Below are 19853 nucleotides of genomic sequence, written 5' to 3' on the forward strand. Positions count from 1 at the left end.
AATCTGTATTCTAGTGGGGTATATGTATAGAAAACTTAGTTCATCAGGCTTAAAGATAATTTTTATGGTGATTTTAAACTCACTGTCATAAATTATTCAGTATTATATCTGAGAAATGGAGCTCTGTACTATGGTCGTCTTAGCCCATTTTAAAATAAGAGGATTTCCAACTTTGTGATGCTGAAGAGAATTATTTCCCCCTTTCCTTTCCTAAGCCATACCTTGTATTAACCTGGAGTACATTTTGCTCTATGAAATGTACCCTGACAATTTCTGCCCTCATTTTTTTTTTGTGGTACTGGGATTGAACTAGGAGGCACTCTACCACTGAATTACACCCTTAGCCCTTTTTGTTTTGAGAAAGGGTCTTACTGAGTTGCCTGGCTTGGCCTTGATGTCAGTATGTGCCAAATAGTAAAACAAATCAAGGAAAGATATACATCTAGAATGTAACTGCATGTGTGATATATGGAGTGGGGGGTGGGTGGAGTGATGCAACTTTGACATACTATACTATACTATCATTTACTTATTTACATTTTTATAATCTAGCTTTTCTGCTAGAGTATAAATTCTATGAAGACATGGGTCATATCTGTCTTATTTACTGTTTTATCTCTAGAAAGTCCACAACAGTGCAGGGCTTATCATAGTGTGTGTGTATACTATACATTTGTTTTTACTTGAAATATTCCAAGCTAAGAAAACTTCATATTTAAGAAGGCAGAGGGATTATTCTTTTTCTTTCACCATTTAACAAAAGCGAGATGTTTCTTAATGCTAACATAAGTTCTTGAAACCTACATATAAAATATTTGATTAGTTGTAAGGCAAAGTTGGAAAAATGGCAATAATTATTTTGACATTTTTAATTATTTTTCCTGTCAAGGAAATTAAAATTAGCATACACACACACAAAAAAAAATCTGTCATGTGTCTTGCTTATATTCTAGAATTTAACTTCAGGTTGTTTCTTATTGAGATTATTGGGTGTCACTTTTTGGAAAAGATTTTAAATCAGTTTTATTGAAGAAATTACCCATGTAGCTATTTAAGGGAACTCAGAAGCCACTTGGGAATAATGTCTGAGTTAGATTTGTAATGCAAACATCAAATTTGTGCAACTGAGCCATCAACAACTTTAATCAATTGATCTGTCTCTGCACACCAGACATTTTTTCTTGAGATATTCCCAGGGGTATAGGAAATGAAGTAAGTTCAGTCTGTGAATAAACAATATTGTTTACTGGAAGAAAGGGCAAAAAGTTCATACAGAAGTAATGGGCATGTAGAGGGTACAGCTCTGTGTCAGAGTGCTTACCTAGCATGCACAAGACCCTCAGTTCAATCCCCATCATAGAAAAAAATTAAAAGACTCTGAGAAGTAGCGGGTATGTTTCATACGTGGATAAAATAAGATCCTGAACACTTTTCGAAAACTTTAGTCAAAATCTAGGCTTCTACACATCATTGTATAGTGTTGGGGGTGGCTAATATGAAACTTTGTGGATAGGATAATTATGGATTTTACATAGATATGTCTCTGCCAAGTGACTTTACACTGCTCTTACTGCTTCTTCAGCATATGTTTTTATATATGGCCAGACTGTATGAACTATGGTTCAGTGTTTTGCCTCTAGACCTTAGCACTTAGCACCAGCTCTAGGAAATTGGACCAGTCAGAAATGATAGTTTCTTGCACTACGTGCCAGGTTGTAATAACCTTCACATTGATTTGGCTTTCCACTAACTCTTCACTGTCTCTTTGACAATTCAATGATTTTCTGAATTTCTTGTATGTAGATAAAATTATAATAACCATGATTTATTCAGTACTTTGTATTCAGCAGGCATTGTGCTCTGTATTTTATACATTACTCTTTTAATCTTCACTATATCCCAGTGAAATATATATTCTAATTACAAATATTGTGACAATACAGAAACCTGGGTACAATGACATTAAATAGCTTGCTCAGCCTCACTTATGTTCTCGTCCACTATGTCGTCAGCTTTATTTTGATTTCCACCAAATCAGCATAGAGTATAGAATACTTTTTGGAGTTTGGTTCTAAGCAACGTTACACATATCCAAAATGTTAATCATAGGTAACTTTAAAACATTTGTGATTTGCAACCTTACAATTACAATGCAAGTAATTTTAGAGGCTCCCGAGAGGTCTCTTTGTTCCTCCACAAATCTTTCTTGATGCCTAAGATCTTAAAATTTAGAAACATTTTATTTTGGCTTTAAGCTCATTATTCCCTGTTAAAGGGTGGATATTTCTGGAAATCCAATTATAAAAAAAATAATGGGTATTATCACAACTGCATTTTATCAGCTCTGTTTTCTAATGAATAAATTATGATGGAAACAAGTTCAGAAACTCTGAGGGTTCTAGATACCTGAAATTGGTAACCAAACAGTGCCGTGGGAAGTATGGCAGAGGAAGACAATAAATTTACCCAAATATCAGTTGCATCTTGATTTCCAATTGCATTAATAAATGCTTTCTAATGACATGGCATTTATTAGGAGTTGTTTGTAAAATTATACAAAACATTATAATAGAAAAATATGGCATGCTATAATTCATGTTTTTATTTTAGATTTTCTATTTTTATTGAGTTGTGCACATTCAAAGGTAATAACTAAATACTTGTGTAGTAATGCATTTACTAGTTGAAATTTAGAGTGCAGCATTGACCTAAATGGCAAGTAGCTTCAGACTAGTGACAAATTATCCTTAGTCCTATCTTTTCTATTTCCATGTTTAAGTTCAAATTTTTAAAAAATCAACCATATTAATTTGCAAAAAGAGTCAAGTAGGACTAGTGGGAAAAATGCAAAGGTGAACAAAATGTAACCTTGTTTCATGTAATTGATGGCTCTTTCTTATGTGCATTTTCTTGCCATATTTATAAGAAAGCCGTTTCTTTGTGCCAGCTAGCAATTTGTTTCACACATAAAAGTTTCATTTTCAGTTACAATACGTTGGTTCTTTGTTGCATTATGTGAGATTATTTTTGTTAAGTGAACTTTATATTTACTTTGCAATATGTTCTATAGTGTTAAAGTCTTATACTCAGTCAATGTCTCCCAGACACATCAAGTTCCCCAAGTCCAGTGCAAATTATGATACTTGTATATATTTGTATGGTATATTGCCTTTTATAAATGTAGCCAGTTTTCTCTAGTCTAGTCTAAGTAGGTAAGATGTTAGCTATCATGAATTGTTTCATGATATGATCTGATTTTTTATGTCTCAGTCACATGATTTAAGTGGATCCTTTTCGGTGAGGTGGAAGGGAAGTAGAGACTTGCAGTGAGAAACACTTGAAATTGCAAAGGATCTTGGTTTAGTGAGGGTTCTCTAGAGTTTTGCACATTCAACTCTGTTCTAGAGGAACAGAACCTACACAATTTTATATGTGTAATTATGAAAGGTGATTTATTAAATTGGCATATAGGATCAGAAACTGGATGGCCCCACAGTGGCTCTCTGCAGGCTGAAGAGACAGATGAAGCAGAAGTTGCTCATTTCAAGAAACTGGATGGAAGGGATGGGGTTGGTAATAGGAAAGATGATAGAATGAATCAGACATAACTTTCCTAGGTTCATATATAAATAAACAACATGAGTAACCCCACATCATGTACAACCACAAGAATGGGAAGTTACACTCCATTTATGTATACTATGTCAAAATATATTCTACTTTCATGTTTAACTAAAAAGAACAAATTAAAAAAGAAAAGAAAAAGAAATAGGAGCCTCAGAACAAGAGGGATAAATGGTGCAGCCCCAGTTTGAAACTGAAGGCCTGGAACCTCCCTGTAGAATGACTGGTGAAAGTCCACATGGGATGTACTTGGGCGATGGGAACAGCAATAGATGCACCTGCTCAAGAAAAATGGAAATTGCATTTGTTGCAGCATCCTCCTTCTTCCATTTTTTGTTCCATCTGGGTTCCCAGCCTATTGGACAAGGTCACCCACACTGAGGGGGAGGAGGAATTCCATATACCTATCATCTCTGGAAACACTTTCACAAGACACACCCAGAAATTAATACAATCAAGTTGAAAATCCAGATTAACCAGAAAAGAGTTTGTCTAAGACAGTTAAGTCTGTACTGAATTGCACCCAGGGAATTCTTTCCAGGTAATAGAAGAGAATGGCCAACTTTGCAATCAATTAAGGTAATGTGAAAAATACAGGAGTAAGTGTGTAGAGTGAGTTGATTGCTTGGTAATCAAACTATAGCACCACTCATTTTCTCCTGCTGAGTTCATGAACTCTCTTTTGTAATATTTTTTCTTTCTCTCTGCTACCCTCCTTAAAGTGATTTCAGTGAATTACAAATATGCCTATGATCTTTTCTGAAAGTTAATATTGGGTTTATCCTCAAAGAATTCCTGGGACAAATTCTGGAAGAAAACCTGAGAATTGGAGACATATGGTCCAGTAAGCTGGTCAGATTCTCCCATGCCAAGCTACTGAGTGAAATTTCTATAGGACAGCCTTCGTTTTCTAACTCCCAAGACAGTAGAACTAGTTTCAATTTAAACTATAATATGTTTATTCTTTTTGGATTATGTAATATTTATTTATTTATTTACTTTTTATTAGTTACACATGACAGTACAATAATCTTGGCAATTCATACATTTGAATCAAATGGGGTATAATTTCTCATTTTTCTGATTGTACAGGTTGCAGAATCACATTGGTCATACAGTCACCTATATACATACAGCAATAATAATGTATATTTTATTCTGCTGCCCTTCCTATCTCCCCTTCCCCTCCCCTACCCTCCCATCACATCTCTCTACCCAATCTAATGTGACACTCTTCTTTTTTCTCTCCTCACACATCATACATGTATTCTGTATAATGATGAGGGTCTCCTTCCATTGTCCGTGCAATTCCCCTTCTCCCTCCTTCCCCCTCCCACCTCTTTCCCCTATTTAGTGGTAGTCTTCTTCTCATGCTCTTCCTCCCTATCCCATTTTGTGGATTATGTGATTTTTTTGTTGAGTGAACTCTATATTTCCCTTGCAATCTGATCAATAGTATTCTTACCCTCAGTCAATGTCTTTCAGACACATCAAGCTCTCTAAGACTAGTGCAATTTATGATCACTGACCTTCCAAGAATCAAATAACATTTATTTTCTATTCACTATATATGAAACAAGTTACTTCTTAATCTAAATATGAAACTTGATTCTAGTGAGCATATAGCTCCTAGAGTGTTCTTTGCATGAAGCCCTGGACAAGTAAGACTGTTCCATGCATCCATTATTTTCTAGGAGGATGACCCCCAACCAAATTCCTGCTTGTTCATTTGTATCATCCTAGTTTACCACTTTGATCCCTTTACAAAGCAAGAAGTCAGAACTTTGTGGCACATTTAGTACAGAATAAACTAATTAGTTGATTTGATTTTGTAAATTCTATAGTCACTGTAGTTTATATGTCTTCATGATTCTTACATAAAATATTAGAAATATACACTTTATGGAAATACAATGTCTTGCAATTTAAAAAATTCTGCAACAAACCTATAGTTTTTTCCCCAAATCAAAGCCCAATAAAATAAATAATTTTACAAAGTGCCTTCAACTTCTGGTTCCTATGATTGATTATTGTAATATTTAGTGATTTATATTTTACAATATTAGGACACAGACCCATTTTGAGTTCTACATTTTTAAATAATGACATCATTTCACCAAAGGGTTATCAAATGTATACAATCATTCAACAAAAGTGCAGCTGTTTTACATTCTTTTAAAAGAAACTCAGAGTTAGTCATTCTAGTCTTATAAACTTTCTTTTTACATAAAGCAAATTTTCTTGTAGAAATAAAAGTTTATCTTCTTATTTTAATATGGCACTTTATGAATTAAGAATAAAAATGTTAATTTGTAGCTATTTGCTCTCACCACCCAGAGAATATTTTAAATAGGTGAAAAATGAGATACATCTTTCCTTTCAATTATGTTCTTTGCCAATGAACATGAGAGTCATAATTTCTCTTCTTAGAAATGTTGCTGGATTTAATTCTGTAAAAGAAGTAGTCATTTCTCATATTTATCTGTAAATTACATTGAATCTTGTTGTAGTCACATTAGGAAGTAATGATTTATATGCTTTCTAATTATTTATCTGCTTAGATAAGCATAGTCCCATTTTAGAAATGTTATTGAATTAATACTGTAATACATGTAACAAATAAAAATAATTTCCATAGATTAAGCTCTACTTTTCTGCAATATGATTGCTTTGCATGCCCTGCTCTATAATATAGGTATATGCAGGTACTGAGCTGGTAATTTATTATAAGATTTAAATAGACTCTGGAAAGAGTATATAGAAAATGCTTATCTACTGAAAAATAGTTGTCTTCCTGCATAGAAACTCTAAGAAACTGAAACCAAGTAGTTAAAATACCTGTCTTATTTCAGAACTAGAAACATGATACAACCTGAGGTGTTACTAGTTGTTCTTTCCTTTTCCCATGTGGAGATACTGGAATGAGAAGGTGTACAGCAGGTATACACTCAGTCAAGCTTGTAATATGGCTAAGAGAAGGCAGTGAGAATTCTTTTGAGGACTTTTCCTAAATTTCCTTCTAAACCAAAGCATAGACAAACTGAAAAGCAAGTAGTCTTAAAAAGTGAGAGGTATGATTCTAGGATTGTGGCTCAGTGGTAGAGTGCTTGCCCAGCACATGTGAGGCACTGGGTTGGATCCTCAGAACCACATAAAAATAAATAAATAAATAAATAATTGTATTGTGTCCATCCACAGCTAGAAATGATTTTTTAAAAAAGAAAGATACAATAAAAAGTTTTTAAATGCCAGTTTTATGAAAAAAATCAATATTAACACTGAAGGAAAATGTTCTAGGGTTGGGAATACAGCTCAGTTGTATGTTACTTGCCTGCCTACCATACCCAAGGTCCTGAGTTCAAGTCCCAGTACTGCAAAAAACTGCAATGTTTGAAATTAGACTTGGTCTACAGGTATATATGCTTCTGTCTATGGAATACTGAAAAAACATGAATATACCCTTTTAAAATAGTGAAAACATTACTGTTTATGAGATGTAAATATGCCTTATATATGCCTTATGGAAATGTGCAGATATAATACACAAAAGCTGAGGAAATACAAAGGAATAATAAAATGTTGAGACCCGACCTCAAGCATATTGTTCAAGCATTACAAAAAGAATTTCAAGTATTGAAAAGACATAAATTAGTGTGAAAGTATGAGAAAAACAAATTTGATTAGGTTATATATTTCCTTCTAAATAAATCGCTTCAATTATTAATCTAGAAAAAATGGTTGCATTTTATTGGAAGTTGTTTGGTTATTTATTGTTGAATAACAAGTCATAATAAAACCTATAACTTTAATAACAATTTATTTTCTCTGTAGTTCTCTTGATTAACTAGGCTCAGCTGGTCAGTTGTCAGTTGTGATTGTATGGCGCTACTATCTGATAGCTGGGTCTAGAATCATATAAGGGCTTCATAAGGATGAATGTCAAGATAGCGTCTTCATCCATGTATCTAGAACTTAGATTGGGCTAGCCTGACATTTCTTTCTTCACTTGGCCATTTCATATGGCAGCTTGGACTTTGATACAACATTCTAGTTGCTGAAGTTATTTAAACTTCTTATATTTATTTTCTTACAAGCAAATGTTTCCAGAGACAAGAAGTGATAGCTTCCAGTTTTGAATTGCTAGGCTCAGAATCTGGTAGAATCACTTCCTTATATTCTATTGGTCAAAATGCTCAGAGTATGCCAAAACTCAAGGAGAGGGGATCTGACATTTCCGTGGGAGAAGTGTCAGAGAATTTGTGGTCACCATTAATCCACTGCAAAAGTTATGCATGATAGAATGCTTCTTATGTTTTCTTTGTTTAAATAGCATGGAAAGGAAATAAAAACCTGTAGAGATGTCAGTAGATCTACATATGCAAAATTAAACAGGGATGAGAGGTGGGAGGGAAAGGGAGAGAGAAGGGAAATTGCATGGAAATGGAAGGAGACCCTCAGGGTTGTACAAAATTACATACAAGAGGAAGTGAGGGGAAAGGGAAAAATAATACAAGGGGGAGAAATGAATGACAGTAGAGGGGGTAGAGAGAGAAGAGGGGAGGGGAGGGGAGGGGGGATAGTAGAGGATAGGAAAGGCAGCAGAATACAACAGACACTAGTATGGCAATATGTAAATCAATGGATGTGTAACTGATGTGATTCTGCAATCTGTATACGGGGTAAAAATGGGAGTTCATAACCCACTTGAATCAAAGTGTGAAATATGATATATCAAGAACTATGTAATGTTTTGAACAACCAACAATAAAAATTAAATAAATAAATAAATAAAGGGCTGGGGATGTGGCTCAGTGGTATAAGCACCCCTGGTTAAACCACCAGTTCAAAAACAAAAACTTAATAAAATATATGAAAAAAAAAAAAAAAAACAAAGTGAACAGTGTATGCCTCCCTAAATCAATTCTAGATGTCACAGTACCTGTAAGTTTGATATGAGAATCACCTTGCCCCCTCAAAAGTGCCATGCACATCACATTTATGAGTCAGGTTCTATTTGTAGGCTCTAAGGTTGCTGGCTATTTAAAGAAGAACCTTTACTAAAGTGAAGAAATTTTAAAGTCATTGAACACACAATGATAAATGTTACTTTTCTCTCTCTCTCTCTCTCTCTCTCACACACACACACACACACACACACACACACATATCATCAATATTTTCTTATAGGAATATTGGGTCCCAGTTAAGACTTAATTCAGGTTCGTCTTAAGCCTTGAAAAGCTCCTATTCTTAGTTTTGGATTTTGAAAGTTATTGAGTATGGCAGGAGGAGAGGTTGGCAAAAGAAATCCTTCAGGAGAAAGGACAATCTGATTGTCAATGTTTGTTTTACTTGGTTTCCACGGAAACTAGTTTGGATAGTACATCTCACTGTGTGTGTGCTTCTGTGTCTCCATGCACAGATCTTTAGGAGGGGGTAAAATGATAGTGGGATGGTATTAATACATATTGGAAAGACCAGTACAGCTCTGGTGGAACAAAGGATCTACCTTGGGTACGCTGGTGTTGATTGTATGCTTCTGGTACTCTTAGCCACCTAAACCTCTAGTAACATGACCAATGAGAAACAAGTAAGTGTAGGTAAGCTAGCATTCACATCTAGCTTGCAAGTGACTGAATTTAAAAGAACATGTCCAATAAATATATGAAAAAAATACTTAAACTCTTTAGCCATCAGGGAAATGCAAACCAAAAACAACATTGAGATTCCATGTTATGCCAGTCAGAATAGCTATTATTTAAAAAACACTGGTGATGATATGGATATAAGATATGTACTATTGGTGGGAATATAAATTCTTACAGCCACTATGGAAATCATTATGAAAGTTCCTCAAAAAACGAAAAATAAAATTACTATATGATCCAACTATAGCAATCCTGGGAATATACCTGAATGAATCAAAAACAACATACTATCACACTTATTATCCAAAAGACATGTATGAATACATGAATTGGTGTCAACATACTTCATATACAATCAGAGATCTGAAAAATTGTGCTGTGTATGTGTAATAAGAATTGTAATGTATTCTGCTGTTGTTTATTTTTTTTAAAATCAATTTAAAAACAGTATACTAAAGAAAGTGCCCTGCATAACCATGTTTATCAGGACATTATTCACAACAGCCATTATAGAAGCAGCCTAGATGCCCATGAAAAGATGAATGGATAAAGAAAATATGACACATATATACATAATCGCATATTATTCAGCCATAAAGAAGAATGAAATCTGACATTTTCAGGAAAATTGATGGAACTTGATTTCATCATGTTAAGTGAAATAAGCTAGACTCAGAATGATAAGTATTGCATGTTTTATCTCATGGGAATCTAGAAAAACTTTTAAAAAATTAAAAGATGACATGACAGTAGAAGGGATCCTATTAGGGAAGGAGAAAAGGGCCAGGGGAGAGCAGGGTAAGAGAGGATAATAGGGAGGGTAGGTATAATCAAAGCATATTATATACATGTATGGAAATGTCACAGTGAAAGTCATTAATATATACAATTAATATATGCTAATAATTATAATAAAAATAATAAAATGATAATCAAAGTTTTCTAATCCTTATTTCAAATAAAATTCAAAAAAATAAGTCTAATGTTGTCCTTCTTATGTGTTGATTTCATGTACCTTGATGGAAGATTTGGGCTTTTGTCTGGAATTAATTTGAAAATATAATTTAAAATATTATTCTTCTTTATACCTCCCTCATTACTTTGCAAATTTGTAATGGAAAATATGATCCTTGTTTGACCAGAAGTAGTACGAAGAGGCAAGAGCTTAATGTATCTGTATCCAGATACAAAAATGACCTTAAACAAATGGTATAATAAAATAGAAAAAAAATGACCTTAGAAATCACCTTATATAGCCAGTGCCAAAACCAAATGTTTTTAATCACATTCCAAATTTTGTCTCCATTTAATTTTTTTTTTAGTTTTCAATGAACCTTTATTTTATTTATTGATGCGCAGTGCTGGGAATTAAACCCAGTGCCTCACACATGCTAGGCAAGTGCTCTGCCACTGAGCCCCAGCCCCAGCACTCCATTTTATTTTGGTTAATCTTACAATCAGCAATTGCTTCAGTGCTGTGAGAGACAGCAGGAAAGAGAACTACCAAAAGAAAAAAGGATTAGAGTCTGAGATATGTCTTTACTCTAAGTGGTCATTCTCAAATTAATGTCGAAAAAAAATTAATTCTTTATATCTCAGTTTTCAGCAAAAGGTTTTACTTGGAAGCTTTTTCTATAGAGGTTAAAGCATGTAACTGCTAGAGTACTTGATCAGAGTAAATAAAGTTTGTCAAGGAATTAGAAAGAGAATAGATAGCAAATCTGTATCTGTGTAAGTGCTGTGTCTGAATATGGTTAACACTCATTTGAAAAACCCAATTCATGACTACTGTATAAATGGAAACAAAATTTGGTTGCTTGGCAAAAAATGACAAATTTGTGAAAAACAATTATGTTTCTGGAAATACACATATGCTTGGATGAACTAACAGCTCTAAATAGCAACTTTTGAAAGAAAAGCTGAATAAATTCCCATTGAAAAAACATTTCATTGTTTTGTCCTCACTACTTACCCATTGTTAGATGTGTCCACTTTCACTAGAGCTGGAATGAGATGAAATAGATATACCCCCAAATAAATATACCCCCAATTCAAAAATTTAGTTTAAGGAAGGTGACCTACTAGCCTAGAATATTTACAAAGATAATTCAATTTATGTGCATGAAAACATCCAATGTTATTCTTTTGGAGTCATTTAGAAGGAATCTTTCCCTGCTGTTTTCAAAATGATGTCTGACTCAAAATACTGTCTTACTCATAATTTTAAGATATGTGCCTGACTCCAAAGAAGACTCCTGCTTTTGAATCAAAGGGGTGACTGTAACATCATGGTTTGACAAGAACAGCCCTGATTTTTACCTTATGTCCCAGCATAATTATTAATCCCCATTCAATCTCAAAAGTGTTCTAGTTGAATGATCAATTATGTGGTCACCCTATTTATATACTAATCCCAAAGCATTAAGGCATTGATTAAGCACCTATCTGTTCATGCTGTTTTGTGGTACATTAATTATATTAAGAAACAGCAGAGACAGAACTGCTGCCCTCTGGGAACTTCATGTCTAAGAGACACAGAACTATTCTGAACACATATATAAGAGATCAAATGCATTAAAAACAGTAATTCAGGGCTGGGGATGTGGCTCAAGTGGTAGCGCGCTTGCCTGGCATGCATGCGGCCCAGGTTCGATCCTCAGCACCACATACAAAGATGTTGTGTCCACCGAGAACTAAAATAAAAACATTAAAAAATTCTCTCTCTCTCTCTCTCTCTTTAAAAAAAACAGTAACTCAGAGATCAAATAATTTATGTCATGATCTATAGTAGTACATTTATTTTCAGACTGTGAGGAGGGGGAGAACACTCATTGAGAGAATTTAGGAGTTTTGCATATGGGAAGGATGTGATTAAAAAAGGCAGAATTTATCTGGAATGGTTTTCTGAAAAGGGCTGTTTGTATTATTATTATTTTTTGCTATATAATTCTATTTGTTGCCTTTCATAAGTAAAAGGGGAAGTTGGCTTGATCTCCACTAGACAATTTTTGTCTACTTATTGTACCAATGGAAACTGCCTACAAATCAGGGCTGAGCCTTGTAATGGAAATTATATAACAAAAAACATTTCTCCATGTTGCTATTAGGCACTTTCACTAATACATCAATGTGTGACGTAAAGAAACATATGCTCAAAATAAAAAGCTTGCTCCAAAAGGCATATGATACCAACATATTTCCTTCACTTTTTAAAAAAGATTTTTATCCAGTCTGTCACCTCTGACATTGACTGAAGAGTGAATTTTGAAGCCACTATATGTTCTTTAGGCCAATAAGACTCCTAGACTACCAGTAAGTTGTAGAATGTTTTGGAAAACAATCTGTGGACCAAGATAGGCTACTATTCTGTAGTTCTCTTCATAATTTACTGGCCCTTGGTCCTAGGGTTATTGGGAGAAGGATGAAGAAATGGCTGTTAATACCCCAGCCAAAGAAGGATAGGGGAATTGAGGTTAACATTGGCCTATGAGGCTTTGAATTTATACACATAAGAAACGAGTATCATTGAAGACTGATTTTGGAAGAATCCTTCATATCTATAGGAAGGAGTTACTTGTAATCCAGTAGAAGTCCTATCAGGAGGCTCTTTCTCGTCCCACCTACCCCACTCAGGGCTGTTACTCATACAGAAGGGAGTTGAAACCCCAGCCTTAACTTGAAGCTTATAAAGAGATTCTGGTCTTCAAGTCATAGGATCAAGATGTATTTGAAGTTGGTTGAAGGTATTTTATCTTTCTGTTTCTCTTGCTATTTAGTAGATCAAGTTATTAATCTGTATTGCAGTATTGCATAAATATGAACTGGATATAGTAAAAGCTTTACTACTTAAAACCTCCAGATATTAGAGTGTTTGCAGAATATTGATCTTTCAAGGGGAAATGAGAATCCTTGGCTAAACTCAAGGCCTCTTCATCAGTTCTAACTGCAATTCTTTTAAAACCCCATGACTGATTATACCTCTGGAATATTAGTCATATGATTTCTTCTTCTTGGAATTTCTTTCTGCTCCTTGTCTACCTTGAGAATACCTATTTACTTGTCTTTTGAGACATCTCAAGCATCATTACCTCTTTGAAGAGAATATTGAACTCTTTTCTAACCTTCTCATGTCCATCTCTTAGAAAGATGTGATCTCTTTCCTTTATTTGTGTATCTGTCTTCCCCACTAGATCATAAGATTCTTGAAGGAAGAGAACTAGCAGAGGATGGAATGGAAGAGAGAATCAAGATGTAAGCAAGTGTGTTAATAAATGAAAAGAGTGAGAGAAGTGTATCAAACACTAAATCATGCTGTTGAGGAAAATTAACCTCTCAGACCAAAATTTCAAGTTTGCTCCAAAAGATGGCTGGACTGTCTAAAATCAGCCCACATTGCTAGGCAGAAAAACTGGCAGTTTCCTTAATTCTTTAATCAGAACACTTATTCCTTTGAGATTTTAAATAATGACACTATATAAATGAAATTTTAAAGGAGACATTTTTAAAAATTCCATGAAGGCTTTTAATGGTCAAATATCCACAAACCTTTTCTTGGATTCTTTGTTGTAATCTCTGAGTTAAACATTTTCTTTTGTTTGTTTTTATTTTTCCCTGTAGGCACTCCATTGATTATAACTGTAGGAAATACATTTAAGAAAATGAAACTCTTCTATTAGCACTATAGTCAAAAAATCATTTCATATTTTTGGTGAAATGTTTTAGTGAGATAAAATATTGGTAAGAAAAATATACTTGTTTATTACAAATATTTTGTGTTTTTTTCCTCCAGTAGGAGTATCAGTATAAATGCCAACCAATCTGAACTAGATAGCATAAGTGGTAGTATTGCAATTCCAATTGCTTGTCATTACATGGGATGTTATGGTTACAGCCGACTCTACAGTACTACCTGAGACATATATTTTACATTTGCAATCAACCTATTATAGATGAACTGTGAAAATTGGAGAGAGCTTTTTATGATAATTGGAAGATGTTTTTCTTGAAGTATGTAAGGCCCTTGAGAGAGCTTGAATTACTTGTCTGTAATTTTGTTATAAGCTTTAATGCTATTTATTTAACTTGAAGTTTATTGCTACTGAATATATTTTCCTGTGTCTTCCTATTGAGTAACATACATTCTGTATTCTCAATAATATTTTTATTTTGAATATCATTATAAATTTTATTTTGCTTGTTGTTTTCATCTTCAAAGAGTTATCTTCCCTTAGGACATGATTCATAGATAAATTAAACTACATCTGGATTTTTAAATTAAGAATATAAATAGCAATACAAAAGAAAGCCCCTCTTTGATTCCACCTGGCTCTTTCTGTGTTCTGAGAAAACTGGGTCTAACATTTCAGGTACAGGCTGTGAAGTAGGTGATGTGTGCAACATTTTATGCCCCAAACAATTATATTTTCTTTATGTTTCCCTCTTAGACTTACAGTCTTTCTCTGGAATAGCTGATCTCCTCCCTGTTCTCTGAATACCTTGTGCTTATAACGCTGATAACGCCAAGGTCGTGGGTTCGTTCCCCATATGGGCCACCAAATGCCGCAGTCTGGCTGGGCACAATTCAGGAGCCGCTTGTCAAAAGAAAGGAACTTTATTTTTAGAATGACACACCAAACCACACAGCTCCTCAGGAAAAAACCTTCAGAGCCCAACTGCCACCACCGGCTTCCCACAAGCCTCTCAACCTCCCCCACTCCTCCTGCTCTTGAGGCCGATTGGCTGGGTCGTGTGGGCGGAGCCAAAAAAGTCCCCCAATGAGCAGCTCCATGGTCTGAAAGGGCGGGGAAACAGCCCAATGAGCATCACCGCAGAGGAGCCAATCAGTTGGCAGCTAGAAGTTGCTGGGGCCACTGTGAGCCAATCATCAGCTGGCAGCTGGAAGTTTGCTGGCAGCTGGAAGTTTGCTGGGGCCCCTTCTGGCTGTGGCTCTCAACATTATGGTCCTTGTGTACACCCTCTCTCCGACTAAAATGTTTTTCCTCCTCTTCAAAATCTACCTAAATTCTCTTATGTCTCACTTTGATAAGATACCCCAGTTTGTATTTTATTGGGTTAAAAAAATATCAGCCATAGCCCAAGTTGATTTTTCTATCTTTCTGCCTGCTCATTTCACTTATTGGTTAGACCTCTATGCTACTACCTAACCATACATAATGACATCTTGCTTTTCTAGAGATCAGTAATATGGGGAAACCCACCTGAAATAGTGACCATAAAGCTCCTGCATTGTAGGTACAGATTTTACTAAAAGACTTAATACATAATTTAATTCTAATTCTTAGTGAACTTGATTAACTTGTTTCTAGGTTATCACATTGACAAGACACAATCAGCAAAACCACATTTCCTTGTCTGTTAGGTGGAAATTATCTTCATGATTTCATCACATCATTGATTGTAAAATATAACACTCTGTTGGGTACAAAGAAATAAAAGACACCACCTCATGAACTCTGTTACCTGAGTTTGCTAACACTTAGAATTTGTATTTTATACTTATTAAAGAGTCTGTTATTTATGATTCAAACATGATTTTGTTTATCACATCACCCTTTAAATTTACCTGGAATATGGGATTAAATACATGAATGTATGTTTGAACATTATTTTATTTATTTTTACTCTTTGGAATCTTCTTTTCATGGTCACTTGTGGGGCACAATGCAACAGACCTGAACTTGAGCTCTTCCATGGCCAAGTTCTGGGTTATAATGTTGAGCACATTACTGAAGATGCTGGGCTTTACTTTCCTCACCTATAAAATAGGGATGATAATTCCTACTTCTCATCATGATTTGTACCAAATGTCATCATACAATTGATGTGGAAATGTTATTTGTTTTTCATGAATGAAGTTATATTTTAGTTTCTTGGAACTTATCTTTTTAATATATATCTTTATTTTATTTGTATGTGGTGCTGAGGATCGAACCCAGTGCCCCGCGCATGCCAGGAGAGCACGCTACCACTTGAGCCACATCTCCAGCCCCTTGTCTTATTTTTTTAAATTTAGTTTTCTTTAAAATATCTAATATGGTACATGTATAAATTTACCACAGTGAATCTCACCATAAGGGCATGAATTTAAGAAAACCTGCAAGTAAATAGCAGAAAGATTAGTAGAATATAGGGAATAGAACAGAGGAGGGAGGAGAGAAGGGAAAGGGGAAGTACTGGGGACTGAATTAGAGCACATTATATTCTATGCTTTTATAATTATACCAAATAAATCCTAATTTTATTTATAACTAAAAAGAACTAATGAAATAAATTTTTAAAATATCTAATGTGTTTGATTGCAATAGCATATTTAGACATATTGCCTTACAGTCTGGGGATTCATTGTAATTAGGAACTTGTGCTTTGAAATTAATTAATAATTAATTAATTCATGATTGTATATGGTTCAAATTTTATATACATTTTACTTAAATTAAGGAATACTAGTTATCCTACATTTATTTATAGTTAGAGAACTTAATACCATGTCATGAACACTTGAAGTAAATTACAAGCATCTCTATAGGGCAGAAGAGCAGTTTATATTACCTACTTCCTATTCTGAACATTATTCAGATTTCCCTGGGTGTTTTGTAAATGTCTGATGATCTCCTAAACAACCTCCATTTTTGCTGCCACTGGAATATATTAAAAATTGCTTTCCTTAAAACAAAATAAAACTTAAAACTTCTATTTTGTGGAATCTAAGGAAAGATGAGTATGTTATATTGAAATTCTAGTTTTGTACTAAGTAGGCTCAAAAGGTTTTTATGAAGGGTAGCAAAAAATTAGTCAATTGGTAGATGCAATTCTAAGGCAGCACAGATTTTTAAAAAGTTAATATCATTAAACTTATTGTAAATACACTGCCTGAACTGATTCCTTTATTTTGAGTCATCAGTTGAGACTAGGTACAGGCCACTCCAGAAATTGGGAACATAAAGACAGATTGGTTTGTGTCTGTGTCGGTCTCAATTTCTTCCATCTGTTAGTCTTTATTCATGTTTAACTTTCTTCTACAGTTATTGGGTGAAAAGAAAGATAAAAATAAGTAAAACATTGTCCATCTCCTCACTTTCCAGATGAGAAAACTGAGGTTAAAAGAGGCAGAGTGATTTGCTTCTGTTAAAGTCATACCATTAGTATATAATAGAGCTAGAATTAGCAACCATTTTCATTTTTTGCCGTTATATTCCAAAAATATTAATCAGGCATCTAATTGCAATGGATTCTTCCAAACCCTACCTCATCTGATTTCTTTTTCATTTCTGGAAAGAAACACAAACTGAAATTATAAGCTTGTAAGTTGCACACCTTGATTTCAGTTACAAGAATTCCTATACAAGCACTGTTTATATGGAATGAGATCAAAGAATTATAGCAGCAGAAACATGCAATGGTTCTTAAAGACTAATGTTGGAAATTGCCTTATATCGTACTGGCCACAGCAAATCGTATGACTAAGGGTAAGATATGGAAAATGACAAACCCCAAAATGGTGTGGCCAGGGAAGAGGGAGTGAGGAAGAAGGCAACACATTGATAACATCGATCCTTTCCTAATACATTCTTTCCCAGTGATAGGACAGTCCCTAGAAAGGAAGCAAAAATCATCCAGTGGTAAGACATCCCTAGGAAGGAGATATCCATCAAGCCTAGAATGGCCGTCTTTGGGAAGAAGCCAAACCATTGATCCTTCCCCAAATAAATCCTTTTGTAGTGACAGTTCAGTGGGACCCTGGAGGAAAGACATAAATACTGAATGCTGACCCCAGGCCCTCCATTCTTCTCCAAGTAAAAATACTGCCCAGTAAAAACAAGTCTAACATTTTCACAAACCTGTTTCCTGAGTGCCCAAACTGACATGCTCTGTCAATAATTAACCTATATAAGCACAGACTCCTGCTTTGGCCAGTGGTTAATTTTCCACCAGGAAAGTGAATCCATCAGATGTGTGATTTCATCGCTGAATAAGGGCTTTGATGATTTGTGAACTTTGCACCAGGCTTGGTCATTTTGTGCTAACACCAAGACTAATTTTATTTGGGCAAGGAGATATTCTTTGCAGGTAGAGTGAGGAGCTACAAAATCCTTTGACAAAGGGCATGAATTCAAGGAGAAGTGAAAGATTGGAAAAAATGGTGAAGTCTAGTCACCATGGATTTCAGGGGGACTGGAAAGCTTCCAAAACTGTTTATTTAAAATGTTTTATCCTATAAGTGTATTTTCCTAGAAACCATGTTATTTCTGTTCATATTTTCAAGGAGAAAAGGGTATTTCAACCATTTCCATGTGAACACTACTAACATTAAGTCCTTTTGTTATTTGTTTATTAATAATACCCTGGTTAATGACCCAGGATTTGTGTGAGCATTTTCCAATTTTCAAGTAAATGGGAGGTTGGTTGTTTTTTACCAGGGTATGTATTTTAGGAGCCTGCTTGATTTGATAGGGCTATATCAACATCTGGTAACCTTTATGTACCTGAAACAACTTAACTGTCCTCACTGCCATAGTGATATTTTAATGAATCCTCTCTATAAGCGATATAGTGAGAATGGGGACATTGAAACAAAGACCTGCCTTCAAATCCCTTGTCATTCACTACCAGTGTGATCTATCACAAGTAAATAAACCACTATGAACTTCAGTTTCTTTCTCCGTAAAATAGGGGTTACGGTGTCCATCCTAAAAAGTCATTGTAAGGATTAAATTACACAATGTGTGCATAGTTCTTGTGATATGTTAGGCACTGAACAATGCTAGTCCTTCCCATTCCCAAGATTGCTTAAATTTTCTGATACTTTTGTCCTTGCTCTGTAATATGATAAATACTATCTATTCTGTAATATATGATTGAAGAACTTCCTAAACTTTTTTCTTATTATTCTTTGGGTCTTGAGAGCATTTATTAGCTGATCTATTTTATCATCAGATTCTGGACCCAGGATTAAGCTATGTTTACACTAGGCATTTCCATGATCTGTTTTCAGCCTTTCTCACCTGGGGTGAATGTCATAGAAGTCAAATAGCTTCTTGTTTTCTGGAAGGAGACTTCTGAGTCCAAAAGGAAATTGAACTCTGTCTTCCTAGCCACCTCTGAACTTCCACATAACAGAGACTGAAGAGGTGGAAAAAAATTCTTAGAAAGTAAAGTACTTTTTGACACAGTAGATTAAGCAATAATGGAAAAAGTTCTGAGACGTTGCTTTTCACAAATTACCACTGTTAACCTCCAAATTACATCAACTGAGACAACTCTCTTGTTCTTTGAACTCTGACACAGATTGAGTGAGCTCTCATTGGGAGTGAGAAAAAATATTTCTGTAGGTTAGTAGGAATTGCTCCATTTTGAATCCTATTCCAACCAGTAAAACGTCACTTGAAAACTTTATCTGGATAAGAAAACAACAACAATAACAACAACAAAAAACAAAAACAAAAAAATTACAATGCCTAGATATCTTATATCCTATTAAAATTCACTCAGCTTTAAACCAAATGGATTATTAGCACTGAGAGACACTACACTTCCAGACTCGAAGCTATGAAATTAATGAAT

Source organism: Marmota flaviventris, chromosome X (genome assembly GCF_047511675.1).
Source record: "Marmota flaviventris isolate mMarFla1 chromosome X, mMarFla1.hap1, whole genome shotgun sequence".
Classification (NCBI taxonomy): Eukaryota; Metazoa; Chordata; class Mammalia; order Rodentia; family Sciuridae; genus Marmota; species Marmota flaviventris.